Source organism: Electrophorus electricus, chromosome 11, assembly GCF_041902795.1.
Source record: "Electrophorus electricus isolate QZ-2024a chromosome 11, ASM4190279v1, whole genome shotgun sequence".
NCBI classification, from domain to species: Eukaryota; Metazoa; Chordata; class Actinopteri; order Gymnotiformes; family Gymnotidae; genus Electrophorus; species Electrophorus electricus.
In genome coordinates this window covers 10,901,027-10,925,000 of record NC_137507.1, presented here as the reverse complement: position 1 = coordinate 10,925,000, position 23,974 = coordinate 10,901,027, and the positions used below count along the sequence as shown (strand labels likewise).

Genomic DNA, 23,974 nt, shown 5'->3' with positions numbered 1-23,974 from the left:
TTTAAACACCTTTTAAGTCCTGAAACACCTTTACTATTTCAAGGCACTGGTGATGACCATTTGTACAAATGAATGCACACGGACTAAAATACTGTACAATGATCAGATGTTCCTATAGGGTGAATCTACTCTCCCAGAGACCTGGTGCAGGTCATTAGTTAAAACTGGGATTGAAATCTATGTATTATAATGATCTAAACCACATGAACAACAAAAGGAATAATTAAAACCCTGTTAAAAGGTTCTTTATAAATATCTATTGTGATGTAGCCTCGCTGCTGTAGCCTGTGTCATTCAGCGGTGGTTCTGCATGTGGCATTTATTTTTGTTATTCTTGTCTTACATGTGTCTTTGTTTTACTTTGTACCACTCCTCCCTCAGGTATTGTGTGTTCCCTCATTCGCCAGACCATCTGGAGGCTGTTATGTAATTATTTTACACATTATTTAAGCTTGTTCTGTTTGCAATAGTTGTTATCGGTCATTGTATGTTACGCTGGCTTCTTTTTTTTTTAGTTAGTTCACTTTTATGTTCGGTTTTGTTACTTTCATTAAACGTTTCTTTGCATGTGACATCTATATAAATTCTAAGTGAACACACCGATTTAAGAAATGATTAATTTTACAGAATTCAAATTCTTTTTTATGGTTTCATCAAAACAACGTAAACAATGTTGCTATGCCCCAGGTCTCTCCATGAAGCACCCCCACTCTCTCAGAGCACAGGTGAGGACTGTCTGTAAATCTGGACATCCTGTGAGCTGTGCATTTAAATAATTTGAATAACTGCACTGATCAGTGCAAGAAGTGACATATTTCACTAATTCCTGAATAAGAATAAAGTGTGATAAGTTCTCAGTGGAATGGTCTCAATAATGCTTGGACAATTTGCCTCCGGTAACTGTCTTACAAAGTCTGTAGATCCTTCTCTCAGAGTATAGTTTCCCTTCTGGTTACTGAATGTCTAAGAATAGCAGCTCTCTCTCTCTCTCTCTCTCTCTCTCTCTCTCTCTCTCTCTCTCTCTCTCTCTCTCTTTCCCAGCCAGTCTTCTCTTTTCTCTTTAATCTTTCACTCTTGCCTTGGAGCTGCAGTGGTGAGAAATATTCTCTGTTAGAAATATTTGGCCCATTCCTGGCTAATAATTGTATGAGAAACTAAAAATGTGAGCCAAAACTGTTTTAATGTTGATTAAATGTAAGACTCAAGTGAAAAATTCTGAAAAGCTAATTTAAAATAAAATTAGTATGATAAAGATATGTTTTATATTTGATGTGATAATTAGCGATATTCGATATGATATTTTTGTATGTATTTTTTAAATCTTACCTGAGCACTTTACTCCAGCATCTTCATCATGCTCACAGTTATGTTCCCCCCACCCTGCTGATCTACAGTTCTTCAGTGTAGACTCTGATCCACTACAGTCCACATCATCCATCCAGATTGGTCCTGATCCTGGTCCAAAGTGAGCACCACCCAGTACATCTACTGCCTCCCCACAGTCCACTTCTCTACACACCACTGCAGCATCTCTCATATCCCAGTCATCACCACACACTGTTCCCCACTGTCCTTCATGAAGAACCTCCACTCTCCCAGCACAGCGACTACTACCATCCACCAGCCTCACACTGTCTGTTAAAGGAAACAGAAGTGTGTGTGTGTGTGTGTGTGTGTGTGTGTGTGTGTGTGTGTGTGTGTGTGTGTGTGAGAGAGAGAGAGAGAGAGCGAGAGAGAGAGAGAGAGAGATCTAACTACAACTCAATATTAAATTAACATTCAATGTTAAATTAAAATGCTAACAGATTTCAAATTAAACATGAAAAGAGCTGAGACAAAATAAAATAAAGAATCAAATAAGAATGAAAAATATACAAGTGCATTTTAATTATGAAAATTATGAAAACATTTTAAATTAAATTAAAAAATGCTGTTGAAGTTGAAAACTTGTTAAAATTAAAGTTTTTTTGTGTACAGACTTAAAAGTATCTGGTGTCAGGGCTTGTCTAACACACTGTTCCATTTAAGAACAGTATAATAGCTAAATGCTGCCTCTCCATGATTAGTCTTTACCTTGGGCAGCACTAACTGACTAGTTCCTACTGATCTGAGAATGTTTGTATAATTGAGTGTGTACTTACCAGTAGTAGTGAGTGAGACTGTGGACATCAGAAGAATTAAAGTCAGACAGTTGTCCATCTCCCTCTGCCCTGCACACACTCTGTTCAACTCAACAGGAAACACAAGCTTCACCTCCACTACCCCAGAGAGACTGAAGGAACTGTGCCCCCTCAGCCCCCTATAGAGAACGAGAGAGAGAGAGAGAGAGAGAGAGAGAGAGAGAGAGAGAGAGAGAGAGAGAGAGAGAGAGAGAGAGCAAGCGAGCTCCTCACAGCTGCCAATCACAATCACTGTTACCTTATTAGACAGAGAAGGGGAAATCATCAAACATTCTACAGTGACAAATCAGAGGATGCATGTTTGACTTACTCCATATATATCAAAATAACTTCAGCGTGGATGAACAGAACCCCACCTCCCGTCTATAGAGGCGTCTGACTGAGGAGAGTGTGGTGAGAAAGTCACCAGCATACAGGAGACTGATTTCAGAGTGAGGAAGCACTCAGTGTAGATTCAGCTGTAATGCCACCTGCGCAGAGCTGATCTAAACACTGATTAATACTGTATCTGACAGACAAACACACAGCTAGTTTGGGTAAAGATACAGATTTAGAAAGACACTAGTTTATCACTCAAAGCACTAGTTTATCACTCGAAATAAACTAAATTGAATAGAAAAACATCCAAATACTTATATTTTAATAGCCTAAAGTGAGAAAGATGACGCTTGGTTTTCAGTTATTTGAAAGGAAGCATATAATGAAGAAATTATGACTGCAAAATAGAAAAACAGTAGATAATTTAATAAAGACTTTAGAACATGTTTTATTACAATTCAATGTAAAAGTTTTAAAAACTTTTATATAGATAATGATAAGATGTGACAAAATCATTTTGCCATATACTGTAATACATATTTCATCTACAAGATGGCAGAAGAGGATTATGAATTTTATAATCACGGCGGTGAAACAGATATTTTATTCTACTGACAGAAAAAAGAGAGAAAAAGTCACCCTCACTAAAAACACAGAAGAAATGCTCTATTCTTCAATGGGCAGTTTTTTTTAAGTAAACCAAGAGAGAAAGAGAACAAGTGATATTGGCACAGAATATTATTGTATTCTAAAAGGATTTTGAATACAGCTCTTTCAAAATGCATCAAAGACTAAATACACACTTTTTTCTATCAGATAACACTTGTATTTATAACCCTGCTATAACCCAGTCCAGAGTATCTGAAACTTGCACCATTCTGGCTTGTTCCCAAATCACAGACCGTGTGCAGCCTGGACCAGGCTACACACATGAGAAGACAGTGGCAGAAGGGCTAGAGGCACATTATAGCCTCGACTTTTGTCTCAAGTTATCCAGCTGATTAGAAATTTATGTTCAGTGAAATATACCTTAGAGTTTATGAATCACAACTGATACAAATGCTTTTGTTTGTTTATTTGTGCATGTAGTGGTAACATGAACATAAACTTGTTATACCAAAGGAATAATCAAGGCCAACAAACATGTAAACATTCAACCACACAACACATGCACACAGAGACGTAAACAGTTTTACACACATAATCACAAAAGTACTTCCCATTTTACTGGGTCGTCAATGTCCAGTTCATTGCAGTTCAACTTTATGAAACTGCAGTTCAATCTTTGTTCTTTTTTTCTTCTGCCCTCTTATGGTCTACTAAGGTACTGCAGCACTTGAGTGTCCTGCTGCTCTACAGCAGTTCAGGCTCTGAGCTGTACGGAGAGTGTCTGAGTGAGATCCCACATCTCTTCAGCTATCCTGCAGAAGATCATAAGAGCCACTGGCAACCATCTGCTGCTCGTCATCCTTCTGTAACACAGTCCAGTGTTAGAACCGGGCAGCACAAAGTTTTGTTCTGTTTCAGTCTGTAACTGTAATTATGCATAACTGTAATCTGTAACTGTAATTCTTTTACTTACCTCATCTGCTGGGAGGTGGGGGTCAGTGGGGGCAGGTGTGAACTCATACGTGGGGTTGGAGATGTACGGGGCTGATCCAGAAGGGCTGCTGTCTTCATTCTCATCTTCCTGAAAGCCAAACACACATACTTGCATACTGCATATACACACTATAACAGTCTAATTCATTTTCCTTTTATTAAATCTTTCTTCACATGTTTGGATTAATTTTTCTGTTTGCATATTAAAAACATGTTGCTATCTTGTGACGCACCGTGTCCACACTAACCTTGAAGTAGTGGAACTGGAAAGGCTTGGATTGCTGGGTGTAGAAATGGTAGGCCACAAATGCTCCAGCCACGATAAGGATGATGAGTAACAGAACACCGATGCCCATCCCTGCCTTGTGGGTGGGGTGGAGGGAAGGGGCCGGAGGGGGTGGAGCTTTCAGTGGTCCATGCAACACATGGATGATCCCATTGGATGCAAAAATGTCGGATTCGATAATAAAACGGTCATTGACATATCCAGAGGAAGCCTGGAGGCAGAAAGGATCTGTTAAACTTTGTTGGTAATTATTTGCATCCACTAACACAGTTTTCAGGAGACATTGTGCATGCCTGATTTAGACTTTAAGTAAATGTAATTGTTTAGAACATCCACTAACTATAATGCAGCTTAAATGAGGTAAATGTTTACCAGTGTCTGGGGGCTCTGCAGGCTAGGAACCCCTTTCACACTGAGTGTATGTCCCAGATGTGTTCGAACATGGCTGATGTTAATGAGAGCTTGCAGCACCAGAGCTCTCCCATCCAGCAGGTGGTGCTCTAAATCCCTGTAGGACAGTGTCTATTCCAGAGAGAGGGGGAGTGTAAAACACCTTTAATCTTGACTCATGAAGAATGCAGACATCTGTGTGGTATGGAAAGGACCAAACTACCTCGTTCTCATAGAGACCGTCATTATCAGGCACAAACAGGGTGGACTGGGTGGTTATGTTGCTGAGACGCCTCACAAACTCTTGACCTGATGCTGAAGTCCTGGAGCAATTCAAGATTTGCTGGGGATGGGAACAATTTATGAGACCAGTCAGTGTCAGTTACTGGGGAACATCAGAGCCAAATCTGGTGGCAAGAGTCTGATATGAGTGCATCTGATATCAGTGCCTCAATGTACACAGCATAGAATGCTAGTCCTTAAGAACTACTCTGATAAAACCAGAAGTAATATGTTCTGGTAACAACAAACTGGCTGTAATGCAGTTTACTCAGGAGTGTTTTCTTTAATACTCCAGGGATTCTGTTTGGAAAGTGCAGAACATGTTTTTCATGCAGCTTGTGAGCTGTTATACTCACTGACAGAAAGTTGGAAAAGTTGGGCTTGGAGGAGAGAACCTGTAGCAGGTTTCCAGTGCAAGTGTATCCATCACCAATGTAGCCCATCTTACACTCACATTTCACATCTGGTAAAACAATAATATTAACAAATAAATAAACATGCGCGCGCGTACACACACACACACACACACACACACACAGATACATACACACACACACACACACACACACACACACACACCATCTACATTTAACAGCATGGATTGTTGTATTAAATGCAAACTTGAGGCTCAGTATAGTTTGGCTTGAAGTTGGAATTAAGGTTTAAGGTTGTTGTTATAGTTCAATATTGGGATTATGGTTTGAGGCTGAGGTTATGGTTTGAGTTTGGAGTCATAGTTGAACTATGGGGTTTAACATGTTTAACATGTTTTATGTTTGTCATACACCGTCATAAGCTGCATGGTCTTACCCTTTGGCCGGTAGCAGAACGTGTCCCAGGTCCTGCTCAGGTCAGTTTGTTTGCCGTAGTCCACGATGCCCACGTGACCAAAGCCACATTTGAGGTGGGAATAGCTCATGGGATAGGCCACGCGCTCCTGCTCGAGCCACCCGGCAGAACACAGACTGTACCCAGCCTGCGTGGCCCACAGATAGGACGTCAAACATACCGCACAGCCATCTCTATCTCTTGCTCAGATGCTCAGTGTGCCTACTTGCATCTACACCCACCTGCTGAGCGTAGGACAGTTGTGTGTATGTAGCAATAGTGCCTCCCTCCTGCTTGCAGGCCTCCTGGGCCTGTGTGTAGTTGAGTTTGTACACTCCCAGTGGAGAACGGTAGTGGAAGACCCTAACTGTTTTATCTGAGGTAAAGCAGATAAAGTGTAGATTATACATTTAGCCTCAACCCTACAATTTCACCCTGATGGCCAAGAAATAAACAATTATCCATACAGTTACTTATATTTCACTCAAATAGAGAAACAATGTGAGAACTTTCATTCTCGCAGGGTTTCCCTAGTACAAACCAAAGAAAGTTGATATTCTGAACAAACAGTATTACAGACAGTATTTTATTACAAAACAAATATGGTAGGCAATGACTGGGAAACCTGGAGAGGAGTGACTGGGAGGAATGTTCTGCCCAATCTGAAGCAAGAGGTGGGATGTTATTTGACTTCTGTACTATCCATGATTGTTGTACAACAAAGACAAAGTCTGAACACAAGGCTGCTCATAAGTGTACATATTATCAGAGCACCTTGGGCCAAAGGTCAGTGATTAACTTTGTGGTTGTGTCATCTGACCTGAGGCCATGTTTTGAACACTCATGTGGAGAGAGGTGCGTAGCTGTCAATAGATCACAATCTGGTGCTGAGTTGGATCAGATGGCAGGGAACATTCTCGGTCAGACCTGGTAGCCCCAAACATATAGTGAGGGTCTGCTTGGAAACACTTTCCCAAATGATTTGAAGAGAGCTTCTTGTACCTTCTGGAGTAATTGGGGACACTGAGTATGGGTGGACCCTGTTCAAAATCTCCATTGTGGAAGCAGGTTCATTGTGGCTAAATCTTTTTCAGTGCCTGGTATAGCATCAACCCAAAAACCCAGTTGTGGACTTTAACAGTGAGGGACACCATTAAGCAGAAAAGGAGGCAAGTTGAAGAACATGGTGATCTCCTCGGAAAGAGTGGCACACTCCCTCTGGGTGAGAACCTGACCCCAAGTGGAGGAGTTTAAGTAACTCAGGTCACAAGTGATGGCAAGAGGAATTGTGATATCAACCATAGGATAAGTTCAGCAATTTCTGTAATGTGGTCACTGTGGCAGACTGTAGCTGTGAAGATGGAGCTGAGCTATAAATTCAAGTTCTCAATTTACTATTTCCCAACCATAACCTGCTCATGAACTTTGGAGGAGCATAAAGCAGAGCCGCTGTTAAGAGCAGCCAGTTGAAGTGGTTCAGGCATCTGATAAGGATGCCATGTGGTCACCTCCTGCCGTAGGTATTCCAGACATGGCCAACAGGGAGGAGGACTATGGGTAGACCGAGGACATTCTGGAGGGACTACATCTCCAAGCTGGCCTGGGGAAGCCTGGGGATCCCCCAGGAGAAGCTGGAAGAAGAAACCAGACACCTGGGCTTCTTTGCACATCCTACTACTCCTATGACCATGAAATGGACTACGTGTAGAAGAGGATTACAGAAAAGGTGTACAGTGCTACTGTCCAATCACTTACCAAATCTATTGTATATTAGGACATTCCAGTTACACAGAGAGAGGCTGAAACTCTCACCCTGGTAGTGCAGGTCAGCGCACTGAGCGTCAGAATGACACTGGCCGTTATCCTGCATGCAGCTATTAACTGGAAGCACCTTCAGCTCACACTCCAGACCATCACCAATGTAGTTAGGCTTACACTCACACTTCTTCTTATTCTGGGGTTTTACAAACACACACACACACACACACAGCATATAAAAAATATACAGTTCATTATGCAGGTGTAGAGGAAGGTGTAGGTGTAGAGGAAGAGAAGCCTGCTCACTATTCCAGTCATTGTACAGATGGCATGCTCGTGACAGCCTCCGTTATCATCCGTAACACAGGGGTCCACCGGCGAGCAGACATGGCCGTCTCCAGAGTAGCCCGTCAAGCAGGTGCAGTTCACCTTCTCGTCCTTCTGGGAGCATTTGGCATTCTTCGAGCAGCCTCCATTCCAAAACCCGCACAGGTCAGCCACTGGAGGCAGGGGAGAGAGATTGGAGAATGGTTTCAATTGAGCCATCATCTCCGCTGGTCCGATATGTCTGTTGAAAGAGAGGTCGAGCTTTTTTCGATCGCATCTCATTTCCTACACAGACCAAAGACTAAGGGAGCACAAGCCATTACTTCTGTCTGTCAGGTTGTTCCTTTCTGGAGAAGTAGTTGTATTGAAGGAGTGGTTATAGGAGGAGGAGAGCTGAGGGCAGACTGGAGAAGTGCAGTGTTTACCTGTGCAGGTGAACCCGTCTCCCTCGTAACATGGTTTACAAACACAGGAGTTGTTTTTGGCACACACCGCCTTTGCATGGCAAGCAGGGATGCACACAGGGCTGTCGGCTACGGCATCAGAAAGGCAGCGAGGGTTTCAGCACAGATACAAGGAACATTCACATCCCCCATGCTGTACAAACAATGTGGAGATGTGGTGGGTGTGTGCCGTACCCAGCTTGTGTTCACACTGTGGACCAGACCAGCCCTCATCACAGAAGCAGGAACCTGTGCCGTCTGGACTCTCATCACATGATCCATGTTCAGAACAGTTACAGGCTGTGGGGACAGGAAGAGAGGGGGAGAAAAAACATTCAATAGAATTTCCACTTCCTCCACTCCACCTGAAAAAGCTTTTCATGGATATGATTATGGCACAGTGCTTGTGTCATTCATGTGTGGAAAGCTGAATGTATAATGAAACTGTCTCATACTAGCAAAAATTCTAGTAACATGCAGCCATAAAATCACACGCTGTAGTTCACTGCTCAGCTTTGCAAACACTTTTCAACTAGACTATTAAATGTATAGTAGAGAATGTGACCTTTGCACTCTGGTCCAAAGTGGCCATCTATGCATTATGCACAGGCCACTCCCTGGTACCCAGGAAAACATGTGCAGGTGCCGTTGCCTAGGTGATCCTCATCACACTGTCCATGGTTACTACAGGGGGATCTTGGTCCTCCAGGACAGGCTGGAGAACAGGTTGTAGTGAGAATATCACACACACAATGCCACCATCACTTTCACTGTTATTATGCAAAAGCAACAATGTCTAAGAACCCAGAAGGGCCCAAATATAGCTGACATCAAGAACATGATTAGTGAGTTTTAGTAAAATGTGAATGAAGTCTGGACTACTGTACCGAGACAATCCCTGCCGTAGTATCCTGAGCAGCACTTGGGCTTCCATATGACCATGGTGCACACAGACTGACATCCAGCATTCACAGATGAGAAGCACCTGGGCAGGTCGCACCTCTGTATAGACTGCATTCCAAAAACATGTTAAAATAAAATGTAACATATAGAAATGATTAGCCTTAAGGTAGCTACAGGAACATACTCAAATGAGAGATCTTCATGGAAAAATACATATAAAACAAATGTAATATCTTTCACATAGTGTTTGTATGAGTTGGATGAAGCATTTATGATTTTTTAGAAAAGTAGTTATTTATGTGTACATAGTGAAATGGGCATGGATTTATGATTACAGAGAAAACATACCTTTGGTTTACTTATTGAAGGGCAATCAGATGACACTGTAACAGCACAATATCTGCAAGGCATCTACCACAGGAAAAGAAACCATTTATATAATCTATATATAATACAAAATGAGAGTGCAGCATAGCTAAGAAACATTTTTAAAATAGGAAGTATGTAATTTATATAATTTGCATATAATATGCATGCTGCATATCAGTAGAGGATTTTGTCAGCATAGATCGGAATTATGTGGAACTTACTGTGATGTCTACAGTGTCCTTCTGAACACAGCGCCCCCCCCCAAGGCTGGGAGGTGTTAACAAGCAGTCAATACCATAAACCAAACCTCCATTGAACTTTAGCTTCCTCTTTACAACTTTTGTCACTGATGTACAGTTCACCCTAAAAAGTGAGTGATATCAATAATATTAAGTATGGTAAAGTAGCCAACTTAATTTTAGAAATAACATTCAATCCTTTTCAGCATGGCTTGTTTAAGATTTTCACACACAGCACAACACTGAACTACAGATTGGAAAGTGCTCCCTGTTCCCTGATTGGTCCTTGCTCTCCTGAAGCTCCTCTCCTGAGTCCAAGACTTTTCCATCACTCACTATTTGGTCCTCTCCGACGCAGCTCACAGAGATGTCAGAGCCCTGAAGGGTCTTCATTGAACTGAAATGAATCATTTCTGCAGACTGCATCTAAACAAGACACATACAAAATCATTGCATATATACCCAGGATTACAAGGGCACAAGCTTCAGTTTCCTCTATGGCTGGAACCTCCATCAGAAACACAATGCACAGCAGGCATGTGGAGCTGTAAACAGTGACGTAGGTCCTCCTGAGGTCTGTCTGAACTGGGTCCAGCCTCCTACCATCTGCACAGAATGAACTGCCTTACCTTCATATCATGGAGGACGTGGTACTCCAGGTACTCCTTCAGCTGGGCGCGTTTCTGCAGGCCGAACAGGAAGTCCTTCTGCTCCTGAGGCAGGGCAGCCATGATGGAGTCAGTGGGGAGGAAGAGCGTGACAGGCTGATGGAGGCGGTCCTGCACCCGCTCCATCACCTCCGTGTCCTGGCAACAACAGACCAAGTCACAAAAGTGTGGAGTGTTTTCTGCAGAGCAGGAGCCAGCAACACTTTTTTTGAAGGTTTTGCTTTGGGTGGTCCATTTACATGGTTGAACGCTCAAAATAATTTTTTTTTCCAGAACCATTTGATAAAAACAAACCATAAAAACAAAACAAGCAAACAAAGCAAGCAAACAAATAAAAATGAACTTGACTCCTAACTTTGACTTGTAGCTTTCATCACACTCTTGTCCATACTGCCGTGTGTATGGTACAATACAGGCACAACTTCTGAACAGATCATACCATGCAATTCTAGTACATCTAAACTTTACTGACACAACTATGTCATGTACAACTCTATCCACACCTTGTATTTGAACATAATCTATTTATTCTATAATAGAAATGTGTACATCTGTATATATTTCACAGCTTATATATTTATAGCTTCTGGAAACACAGCATAACGGGTGTATGTTAATGTGTATATATTCTGTATTTAATGTGTATACATTGTGTACTTACAGACTGTAGGGGACTATCTACTCAAGCTTTCACATCTCTGCTAAAGTGACAACAAAAAAAAGTGATTTGATTTGATTTTACTTGTACGCACCTCCAACAGTTTGAAAAATGTCTTGAAGCCGTGTTCATTTGCTACATCTTTGAGGTCAGGCTGCCAGAAAAAAATGGTGATATAAAGTCCAGGTTAGAGGTCATTTGGTGTTTTTGAATAAATCTCTAAGTGCACTCCCTGTACAGCTGGTGTTGTTTGCTATGTTTGGGAACATGTGGAATCTAAACTTCATTCCTGTGCTCTCAGTAGTTTAAAGTGACTTAATCTAACAGTGGAAGTTAAATTCTCTGAAGCTACTTCTGTAAAAGAGGCAATAACAGGTGCTGAGGTCAGGGGTTTGCTATGTGAAACCTCATTTCGTCAAAGTTTTTTTTTTTTAATAAATAATAACAAAATAATTCTTAGCATCATTTGATAGATGACGAAACCTGGATTTATTCACACCATTAACATTAGATCAAGAGATTTGTCTGACAAAGTTGGTCAAAAGAGGCAAAACCTTTAAGGGTATTTACTTTGCTGCATGATAATATCACTGAACTAGTGGTTTGCATCTTCCATACGCAAGACAGTCTCAAGATAAATGCCGACACCTCTGAGGCTGGCAGACTTATTCATTCCATTCAGCTTCTGGAAGCTGGGGGGGATGAGAACCGTGTCGATCTCGTGGAAAATCCCGTTGTTGCTCTCCTGATCGCTGTACACCACTTTGGCCGTGTTATTGATATATATCGAGCCCTGCACACAAAGCACAGTTTATACATCTCGGTAGGACTGCTGGGAGTGAAGTGGCTCTTTTCTGTTGAGGTCAGCACACCTACCTCCGAGTAGGAGATGGTGAGCGTTTCCCCACTGAGCGTGGTGAGGTTACGGGGCTGCATCAGGTCCTCCGGCATCAGGATACGGCATGACACGATGTGGTACAGGACCAGCGCTGCGTTGCTCTCTTTATTCTCTGGCTTCTGGTACTGGGAAGTGATGCAGGATTATGGCGTGACCGAGAGGACTGTTGGTCCAGTCATTCAACATGCACACTGGGCAGTTTCATAAAACACTTGGACTTACTTCTGCCTTTTTAAGTGCCTTATTGTTAGGAGCAAACACAGTGTATGGACCACGTCCTTGTAGGAAATAAGCATCAGACCACTGAAAGCATAAACATATGCTGATTATTTCCTGCCTGCATTAACTAACATTTTGTAACACAGGGTTCAAGAAAACAGAAAAATAATGATTAAAAAACATCAATAATACAATTCAAATGAATGACTGAGACTCACTAACACACTTTGGAAGAAACTTGTCAGCTCTCTGTTTCGGAGCTCCTGAAGGCACAATGGGAGACACATTTAAGTTAGTGAAAATGAGATGGCAGAGAGTTTGTTTTTGTGTGTGTGTGTGTGAGAGAGAGAGAGAGAGAGAGAGAGAGAGAGAGAGAGAGAGAGAGAGAGAGAAACGCTCCTTGGCTCTCACCTGCATGATGTTACTTTTGCAGGTCATCCCATCTCCCATGTAGTCCTTGCGACAGGTACAGTTCCTCTCCCCTGGTCCTGTCATCATACAGATGGCTTGCTTGTGGCAGCCTCCATTTTTCTGACAAGGATCAGATGAATAGATTACAGCTATTCATATTCATTTATTACGTTAGGGCTCAGTGCAGTCACACATGCCAAACCCTGTGATGCCAGATTACATGCATACACCAGCTACTTTAGGTGAAGGCAAAACAAGGCAAGTTTATGTGTACAGCACTTTTCATATACAGTGCCAATTCAAAGCACGTCAGAGAAACACACAAAAATAGTGAATGAAATAAAATAATGAAATAATTTTATTGTTTTTCATCCTGAGATCTATAACCTCAGGAAGCTTTTGTGAAAAATATTTACATCTGATTTACACAGCAATAACTAATACATGAAAATAAAAAGATGAACAATATATAATGATAAAATAAAGTGCTGCAGATATAAATGAATATGGAGAGCTCAATTATGACCAGTAACACTTTTAACCTCTATTTAAAAATATTTGGGCCACATCTAAATTCATCTTGGAGTTATTATCAGTCATGTATATATATATATAAAAAAAAATGAATGCTGCTTCTCCGTGTTTGGTTTAAATTCTGGGCTCCACATTCTGGGCCTTGTATCCTTGGATCTTAGAGACCTACTGGGTTTTTACTCCTTGAGCAAGTGATCAAAATATATACTAGTAGTCAACTGGTATTAGTCAACCTGGTTGGAGATAAAAGCACGCAAAAGTGTCCAAGGTCTTGTTGGAACATTAAGCCTTTCTTAATACCCTTATAGTTTCTTAATATTCATTTGATATGGCCAGTAAAGGTCAGTCCTGGGTCTATTAGATCTCCAAGAACTTTCTAAGGCTGAGATTTCTTACTACATTTTTAGATCCCTAGATTCACGATGGGGAACAATTTAGAGATTCTCTGCTCTGTTGCCAAATATCATAACCTCTGTTTTGTCTTTATTTACTTTCAGGAAATTCTGTCATTCAGTTATTTATGTGCTACAAACAGAGACAGAGTGTCTATTAGGATAATCATCCAGTGAGAGAACTAAGTGTATATGTGTGTGTCATCTGCATAACATTGATAGGAAATCTTATTGTGTTGTAGAACTGGCCTAATCGGAGCATGTATAGCTTAAATAAAAGTGGACCAAGAACAGATCCCTGGGGATTCCACATTACAGCTGTCTTCATTACTACCTATCTGGACAAAGGGAACTCCAGACTTCTTAATATGATCCAGAACCCTTTAGGAGAGGTCCTAAAATATCAGTTAGTTAGTTGATCGCCACTTTAAGGTAGAAATGGCCAGTGCACAGTTAGAGACTGAATATCTGGTTGCTGTACATAGTTTATGTTGGCCATCATTAAACTCTTGATTAATGGTATGATTTACAAGGCTGCAGCTGACTGGTTAATTTTGGTTGGTGGATCTCAGTTCCACATGTAAAAACCCCAGCAACACTCCTGTGCATGATAACACTCTGTACCTAATCTCTAGTGACAAATATAAAGGTATATTAGAGGTCCCAGAAAGAGGAGTATGAGCATGAGATGTTTCAGAGAGTGAGAGGGATCAGGGAGTGAGAGGGGGCTGAGAGTGATAGGGGACTGAGAGTGAGAGGGGGCTGAGAGTGAGAGGGTCTCGCTTACTTTGCACTGCTGTGGCACGTCCCTTTACATGAGTCTGTGGTTATGGCTGAAATAGAACACGGAGCTAAGTTTCTTTTCTCACCACAGAAAAGAAATTAAATTTGTGTGTGTGTGTGTGTGTGTGTGTGTGTGTGTGTGTGTGTGTGTGTGTGTGTGTGTGTGTGTGTGTGTGTTTGTGTGTGTGTGTAATTCCTCACCTATAGAGCAAAGTGTTCCTCTCCATCCAACGTCACAATCGCAGGTGCCATCCCCCTCCTGACCATCATTACAGTGACCATTCACACACTTACAGTCTGCAGTGAGAGGAAAAGAGAGAACAAGGGAAAAAGGGAACAAATACGACTGAGAGAAATATGTGGAGGTTTAACAAGCTTTTACCTGTAGTGTATTGGGAACTTACATTGTTGTACATTACAAAGGTACGTTACAAAGGTAGATTCCATGGCGGAATACCTTGGTCACAGTGGATGCCGTACTTTCCCGTCTGGCAGGACTCGCAGGCTGTGCCGTTAAAGCCAGGGTTGCACCGACACGCTCCTGTACCATTAATACCGTCCACACACACACCGTTACCAAAACAGGGCTGGCCCTCTGGCCCTGGACAGCTCTCACAGTTAAGACCATAAAAACCCTCGCAACACTTCCTTACCTACAGAGAGGGAGAGAGAGAAAACAAGAGAGGGAACCTCCCTCCAATCAAAACTTAATGATGACAAAATAACAGTAAAATCACATCAGTGTTAAAACATACTCAATCCAACATGTGCAAAATTCAGCACCATCATTTAAACAACTTACAGAAGAAAGAAATTTAAAAATCTCACGTACGATGCTCCGTTTTTGACAGGAAGCCTCACAGCCAATGAACATCCTGTGTTTCCTCCTGCTATATGCACATTTGGTCCTTTTTATGGACTTTGGGCAAAAAAAAAAAAAAGACAAAATCAGGACATGTCAGTCTGCTCCATTTAAATGTTCATTTTACCCAGAAACCCAGCTGAGACTGAAGTCTTATTAACAATACAGTGACACCAATAAAAACAAAATTATATGAACAAGAACATAATATTGAATTCAATGCAAAAATGTAAAAATGGAAATTTAATTGTAAAAACAGTAAATGTAATGTAAATGTAAAAATACCATTAGCCACATCTATGAAACACAGCCACACTCCCAAATGAGCACTGAATAGATTTAAAAAGCTAAACTAATGTTTGGTTAATCTGACTAGATTATGGTTGTAAACAGTGGCACATAAAGTAATTAATACGTGTGTTTTAGATGAATAGCTTGTTTTAGAGACATGCCATTGATTTTACCGTGAATACTTGCTGGGTTCCAGGGGGACAACGGCTCTCGGTTGGGTGAAAGCAGTCCATGCACTGCCCCTGCATACAGTGTTATTCCAGAAGATCACAAACTCATGCCTGACAAACAGCTCAGCAAAGTGGGTCTGCCCTGTTGCCTGTGAAGGCGTGCGGCGGGTGAGAGAGTCTGGGAGAGCTGTGCACAGCAGAGGGAATCACCTGGAAGATCTTGGTGGACGCTGTGTCACAGTGGTTCCTGGGCACCTTCAGTACAGCAGACACTTCATGGATGATCCCCTTAGAAGTCAAAATGTCCGTAGCAGTCACCAGAGCCTTATTCACCCACCACTGAGAAGGACAGACAGAAAGAGAGAGAGAGATTTATTAAGTGTACGGCTCTCGATGCTCTCTGTGTATGAAAGGGTTCGACTGTTCCTCACTCACTAGCGTTACTGTGGGAAGACGGAGACATGTTTGTGTGGGTCTGTGAGTGTCTGAGTCTCTGTCTGTGAGTGTCTGTCTGCATGTCTGTGAGCATTTAGGCTCCATTTTCCACAGCTGACTGGGAACAGAGTAGCTGTTCTCATGTGTACTGGGTAGTTTAACGCACATCTCTTCTATATCCCATATGTTCCTATGATTTCCCCGTTCACATGGGTAAAGAGTTGACCTACGTTACTGTCTTTGCAGAAAATGCCTATCTGATAGGAGAAACCCAGCATGGTGTCTTTGTACAGGCCATCCTGCAGGTCCGCCTGCCTCAGGGTGTCACCCAGCACAATGTGGTAACGCGTCACATTCAGGTCCTAATTTGGAGAAATCACACACTATCACATATAAACAAACACCAAACATGTGTGTGTGTTTGTGTGTGTGTGTACAGTACCAATGAGCTTTCACCGGTGTTCTTCAGATATTCAGTAATAGCACTGTCCGTAGGTGCGAACAATGTAAAACCAGAGGCGCTCTCCATTTCCTCAGTCAAGTTGAATTTCTAAAGCACCAGAAAAGCTAAATTTAATCATGTTAATGATGCTTACACCATAAAAGCTAAGGAGAGACAATCATATCCTTCCCTGTGAGAGACTGGCAGTATGACAGACCTACAAGAAGAGCATTAGGGGATACCCACAAGAAGCATGTCCCTGAAGAGAGAGAACTGTGGTCTCTGGTTTAGCACCTCAAGTAAACCTTCGCTCAGCTTACGATCAGAGATGAACCTGGCAAAGAAACACCAGTCTATCATTTCCACTACATAACAGTACAAGGATTCCACTGCATTTTTGAGGGTTTTTTTTAACACTTGCTGTGTCGATCAGGTGAATGAATCCATTCTTGGCAACAATGTCTCCTGATACAATTTTAGCTCCAGCCACTCTGGTGGACTAATGAAGAATACAGAATATACCCAGTGAGAAAATCCCCTTCATTACAGCCTTTTTTTAAATGAAATTGCTTTCATGACTGACCACTGTTGATTTTACACCAAGAGCAACTGTGTATGCAACCCAAAGAGATGTGGCAAGGTGACTGTCCAGATTACACTAGTGCAGATTACACTGTGATAGTGAACTCACTTGACCAGACTTGGAAGGTTGCTGACGGCCAGCCAGTAATACCGGTCGTCTTTGTTCAGGTTGCCGATGGCTTGTTCCGATGGCACAAATAGAGTCATGTTCTGGCCTTCGGTCAGCATGTCCTTGAGGTCTGCTCGCTGCAGCCCATTCCAGAGGAGACACTCAGAACACCCGTAATAATTCCCCACAGAGCACACATATTACCCTTTACCTCTGATATACACTTTGCCTCAGTCCTTCAAAGATCAGTTCCAAAAAGTGACTTAGGAACATATTAATTATTAACACAATCTGCATAAAATACTCGTAAATACTTAAACAAAAGGTTTTTATCAATAATTTAGATAGACTTTATATCTTAATTTTCAAAAAAGTACAGACTGAAACTTACAGTCAACCACGTATTGAATTCACTCAGATCAGGATTGTTTTCCACTTCCTTTAGAAGAAAATGTAAATAATCCTGTTTATGTGAGGATATTCATGTTTCTCAGTGTTCAGGTGTTCATATTCAGTGTGATTAAATTCTGTGAAGTCTAACATATGGCAGAGCATTATCTAAAATCACTGAAATACTAATAAACCGTGTAGTATTCTGCTGTCATACCTGTACCAGGGTTCCATAGCAGATGCTCCCATCTCCTGAATAACCCATCTGACATACACACTCAAACCGCCCTTGATTCCCAAACAAGCAAGAAGCCTGGCGGAATAATGTGATCATTTAACTCCCACAATAATGGTATGACCATCTCATGTAATGGTGTAATGCTATTATGATGTTAACTCATCTGAAAGTGTGTGTGTGCGTGTGTGTGTGTGTGTGTGTGTGTGTGTGTGTGTGTGTGTGTGTTTCACACTAACATGCTGATGACATCCTCCCATTTGATCTACACACTGATTGATAGCCTCACAATCTTTCCCATTGCCACGGTAATTCTTCTTGCACATACAGTAATTCTGGAAAAAAATAGAAAGAATGACTGACAAGCTCAGCAAACAAAGAGGCTGAATGAACGTCTGGATGGATGGATGTATGGATGGATGGAACAATGGAGATGTACAAAGGACTGATGTAGAGTAGGCAAAAGTGGCTCTAAGGCAACATCCATGACACATTATGCTGTGCAAGTGCCCTTAGTCTAGAGTCTGTGCTGGACTGAGTGTCTGAGTTAAGCAGCAGCCCGTCACACCTGTCCTGGGCCTACGTGGACGCATGACGCGTTGGGATGGCACCCGCCTCTAGAGGGCTCCACACAGTTATTGACAGGCTGGCATTCATCTCCATCCTCTTTCCACCCCTTCAGACACTCACACCTGCGGGTGCCTGGTCCAGTTTTTATACACCTAGCCTGAGAGAGAGAACAAAGACATTCAGAAACACACACACGTTCACACACACACACGCACACACATGCGCACCAACACACACAAATGCATTCTTGACCTACGTTGTTACTGCAGCCTCTGTTGGGAGGTGAAGTACACGGGTCGCTCTCCACACACCGGAATCCATTCCCTTTGAAACCCACCTTACACACACACCTTGAACACCTTGAAGATACACAAGTAAAATGAAACACACATCTCCCTGATTGGAAAAATGTGTTCCTTCAGATCTTCATACTATATGATGAAGTGAATTTAAAAAAACAGCCTTACTTCTATCTTAACCGAAACCAAACCTATTACAACCCTTGACTAAAAGAAGAAAAGAACTACTTGCCTTTAAACATCACTACCAAGTCCCAGGGTGGAGCTTTCCCTCCTGCTTCTCCAACCACTCAAGTCGGTTAACGGTAGTGTAAGGGTGGGGTTAAGGGCAGATTAAGGACGGGGCAAACGCAGGGCACTCACATGAGCTCTCCTTCGCTGTAGACACAGTCGGCATGGGCTTGGCACGGCTGCTTGGGCCCGCAGGGCTGGGTGTGCTTATCACAGAGCTGCCCAGAGAAACCTGGCTTGCAGGAGCCTGACTTACACGTGCCGTGGGCTTCTGGGCGGTTGTCACACATGCCCTGCACACACCTGCAGGCCCGGGTACAGGAAAGAGAGGTGAAGGGAGATTACTGAAGCTCTTATGACAGTCGAGGCTGATAAAGATGGATCTGATCTATGGATATGGGAGGGTACTCCGTTGCTTCTGGAGTGGCACTTTGGTCACAGGATGGGCCGTATTTGTTGGGGTCAGCACAGTACTGGCAATGGGACTCTTTGAAGTTGGGCTCACACTGACAAGTGCCATTGCCATCTATACCCTCGAAGCACTGAAACAAAGGGAGAGTTGTGAAGTGGGGTGTGCGTGTGTGCACACGTGTGTGTGTGTGTGTGTGTGTGTGTGTGTGTGTGTGTGTGTGTGTGCGAGTGTGCGCATGTGTGTGTGTGTGTGTGTGTGTGTGTGTGTGTGTGTGTGTGTGTGTGTGTGTGTGTGTACCATGCCATGAGAGGAGCAGGGAGCAGTGAATCCACCTGAGCAAGGGGAACAGTCTGATCCAAAAAAGCCTTTACAGCATTGTGGGGTCTTCACAACATGGAGAAAGAGAGACATCATGTTCTACTTTAGCTTCAGTTTTAATACAAAACACCCAAAATGCTGTATAAAGTATAATGTACAAATCTACTCTGCTCTTAAGTAATTATTGTTAGGATTCAGGAATAAACTTATCTACTGGAGGTTTACTTTATGACAGTGTGACTTTGTGCCCTGAGTATATGTAAGTGTGTTAGACCGAACTACTGCACATGCGTTGGCTGGATTTTCTCTTATTATAAATAAAACAAAGAAGTTGGCATGTTGAATCTGTGGAGGTAAAGCCTAATAATGAACCCAGTCTCACCAGTCCCAGAAACTTTGGGTTATTGTATTGTATTCTATTATTGTTGAAATTGACATTTCGATGACTAGCTCCTATAAGGCTGGTGCAATGCATGCTAGAGCAGATCTGGGACACATGAAGTGATTGGTGTTGGTTCTCATACTCACAGTACGGATCTCACAGCAATACAGGCTGCAGCCCAGAACAGGAACATTCAGGCCTAGATACTTTTTCATGTACACACAGCCCCTGGAAAATGTGCTCTTCACACAAGGGCCACAAGGGAGAGAAATGCATATATACACAGATAATTTAGATATGCACCTCGAGATAGACATTAAAAACCTCAAACACAATCAACCTTAAACTCTTTTCCATCACTCAGGCAAACATGCAGCTATAATGATTACTAGGTATTTGTAAATCCTCTGTAAACCTGTTAAGGGTAAAATATTTTGAATTATATGACTTCAGTCGTCATATAATAATAAAAGTTATGAAGAAGGCATCTCCTTACCACTGTGACACTTGTTGGACAGGTAGACCTGGTGACTGATGAACAGCTCACACACAGACCCTGGAGACAAAAGAGAAAATGGTCTTCCGTAGAAGCTCTCACTCCAACAAGCAACAGTAGTTTTTTTTTCTTAGATGACGTGGGATTCTGCAGATTTAAATGAAAAGTAACTTCTAGATGCATGGCCAAAACTCACCTTATATTTAACAATTTTAGTAACGTCGCATCGATGAGGGAGGATGGGTTCTATGGTGGGCGGGATTAGAATCCCATCCAGCGAATAGAGACGTCCATTCTTTGCCTCAACATCTGTCTCAACCACCGCTACCCCGTCGATCAAAATCTGACCCTGATTATGAGCAGAAACCATATTGGGAAGTGTCCATCCAACACAAACACTACTTACATACCTAAACATGAATGAGAATCAGCCAGAGACTTTTTATGACTGAATAATAAATGGCAATAATAAATGGGAATAACTGACATGCCAGAGCAGACAAAAAGCTAATAGCTTTTCCATATTTTTGTGGTGTTTGTTGGATGGTACAGCATGTTTAATCACACAGTGTAGCAGACCACATTCCTACTTGAATAACTGTAAATGCAGCTAGAGGTGGTCAGCATGTGAGTGTTTGTTGACTGACTCCTTCTTCTCATACATTTTAGCAATGCCAGCATTTTCTGGTGAAGCGTTACATGAAATGAAGTATGAAAATTCTTGAGTCCTCACAACAAGGGTGACGTTAAACACTAGAACTTAATTAGCCATGGACACAGTCTGCGCACTTGAGATGATATAGCTAACACTCAGCTGATGTCAATGCAAGAAAATAAGACATGAGTGTAATTACAGAAAAAGACGTTTTGTAGCATCATGTGTAAAGTTTCAATATGCTATGCAGAAGGGAACACCACATCCCTACTACATTCTCCAAGCAGAAACACTCACCTGAGCAGAGGAAACAATATGGTTTCTCATCAGTTCCAGTAGTTTTGAATTGCCCTTCAGAGATGAAAGGAACAGAAATATAAAGGGAAAGATCAACTTGTTTCCAGTTAAGTGATGCTAAATATAAAATACTGCAGAAATTTTGCAGTGCAGACCCACCCAATCAGACACAAGGTAGTCTAGGTAACTGTCCTTCAATAAAGAAAAGGTGGTGTTTGTTGGAGCAAACACTGTGTAGGGACCTGCCTCGTCCAAAATAACCATCATGTTGGTTTTCTGATGCAAAGAGACAGACTTAGAGTTTCATACATGCGCATTTACTGCATATGTAGACATTTCTGACAATTTTCCGATACCTCAAGGAGAGATTTAAGTTAGGAGAACTTTCCATTGTCAGAAAGAATCTTCATCAGGTTTTCCTGAATTCAAAGAGCAAATTATAAAAAAGTATTATTTTACTTAATAACTCAGAAAGAAGGATTTTCTGATTTACGTCAGTATTATTAAAAGCATCTGGCTTGTCTGAAGAACGCACCTGACTGTCACTTATAACAGTAGGAGGGACCGTGTCCATCATTTTATCAGTGATGTGGATCACTCCATTCGAAGCAATAATATTGGATTCCAGAAGCAGGCCTTTCCTACGGCTGCCACGGATACAGACTTTAACCTGCTCAGACTTAGGAAAGAAAGAAAGAGAGAGAGAGAGAAAGAGACAGTGAGAGTGCTATTTCAATAATATTCAATTCTCTCTTTTTTGTTCTCTATCTCTCTCTCCCTCCCTCACACTCACACACACACACTCCTCTACCTCAGTTACTGATTCAGCAGTTTTCCCTGTCAGCGTATAATAGAGTATTCCATTCTTCAGAGTGTCAGAGTTCATTTCCATGGCAACCATGTGCAACTTCACGAGATATCGGGCCTCATCTGCCATCAGAGTTTTCACCTGCAGCAGCAGAACAGTACGATGCACATGGATGTGTTTTGCAGTTTTTTATCATTCATACTACTACAAAAATTTGGATTCCCATATTTATGCTATATATTATTGCAACTTTATGCAATCTAGGTCTAAATAATGTATGTAGATATGTCATTCTAAACTATCATTTAGTATTTTTGTGAACTATAGGTCATTAACTATTGAATAATTCATTAAATTGAATTTAATGCAATTTCTCCTGAAATAATCTGCCTCAAGATTTGATCATTGCTTTCCACCCCTTTGTGAAGTATTCTGGATATTAATTTTATTATTAATTCTCTCCATACATGTCTATGAAGCATTTTGGAGTCATCTGCACAATTCTACATAATTCTGGACAAAATTATTTGTGTATTTATGTGCTTCCTAAAGTTATTTGAAAATTCATGAATTTTTAAATTCTAGTATCACATTATAATAATTTTATGTACGTATCCACAAAAAAGTAGATTATTGAGAACACTGGTGCAGTGATTCCAAAGATTTGAACAGTAGTGTGTATATAATGATATGACTAATGGTCTGTATGACTGAACTCACAGATGTTGATTTGACAGCTTTGTTACTTGGTACAAAAACAGTGAACTGTCCGTGTGATGTCAGAGGCCAGGACATAACTGCTTCTGAATGTGTATTTATGTTCACTGTTCATGTTATGTGTGAGTGCCACCATTGTCTTATACGTTCGATGTCATTAAATGTTTCACAAAGTCGAGGGAGTATGTGCATCCTGTCCTGCGCCCTGCGGCACTCGGGCAAACGTTACACAGACAAAATTATTTTTTCAGGTAATTACTAGTCTTCCAGTCTACAAAAAGTAGCCATAAGTAGCCATAAGCTCCACCCACTTATATTTTGAGATAATTTGCATAATATGCAAAATCACACACATTTAGGAGCACTAACTCCTAGGATTTTCACCAAACCTACACAAATCTGGTATCCAGACATTCACAAGAGTCTGAAGTATAATAAATATAAAAAAAATCTGGGGATTTCTATACTGTGTAGTTTCTACATGCCAATCAAATAAATTGAACCCTTCAATGCAATGACACCAAACTTAACAGACATGTACCCCAAGTGGATATGGGGCAAGTCAACCATTTTGGTGCACCTGCTTAAATAGGGGGCGCTATCACAGGCAAGAAACTATCACACCTATTCAGATTGTCCAGCTAATGTGAAACTGGTACATAACATCTGTATGCATGTATGGAGCAGGACCTAAAACAGGGAAACTATATCTCCAAAAAGGACTGATACCATCGGCCAATCAGGATTCAGTACAGATTTTACAGGCTAAGCATTGGTCAATCCAC

The 23,974-nt window shown here is 41.6% G+C and overlaps 1 pseudogene; it reads right to left on the bottom strand.

Annotated features, from left to right (window-relative positions):
* Nucleotides 1–3,366: 3,366 nt before the first annotated feature.
* Nucleotides 3,367–23,759, bottom strand: LOC113568341 (stabilin-2-like; annotated as a pseudogene).
* Between the last annotated feature and the right edge of the window lie 215 nt (nucleotides 23,760–23,974).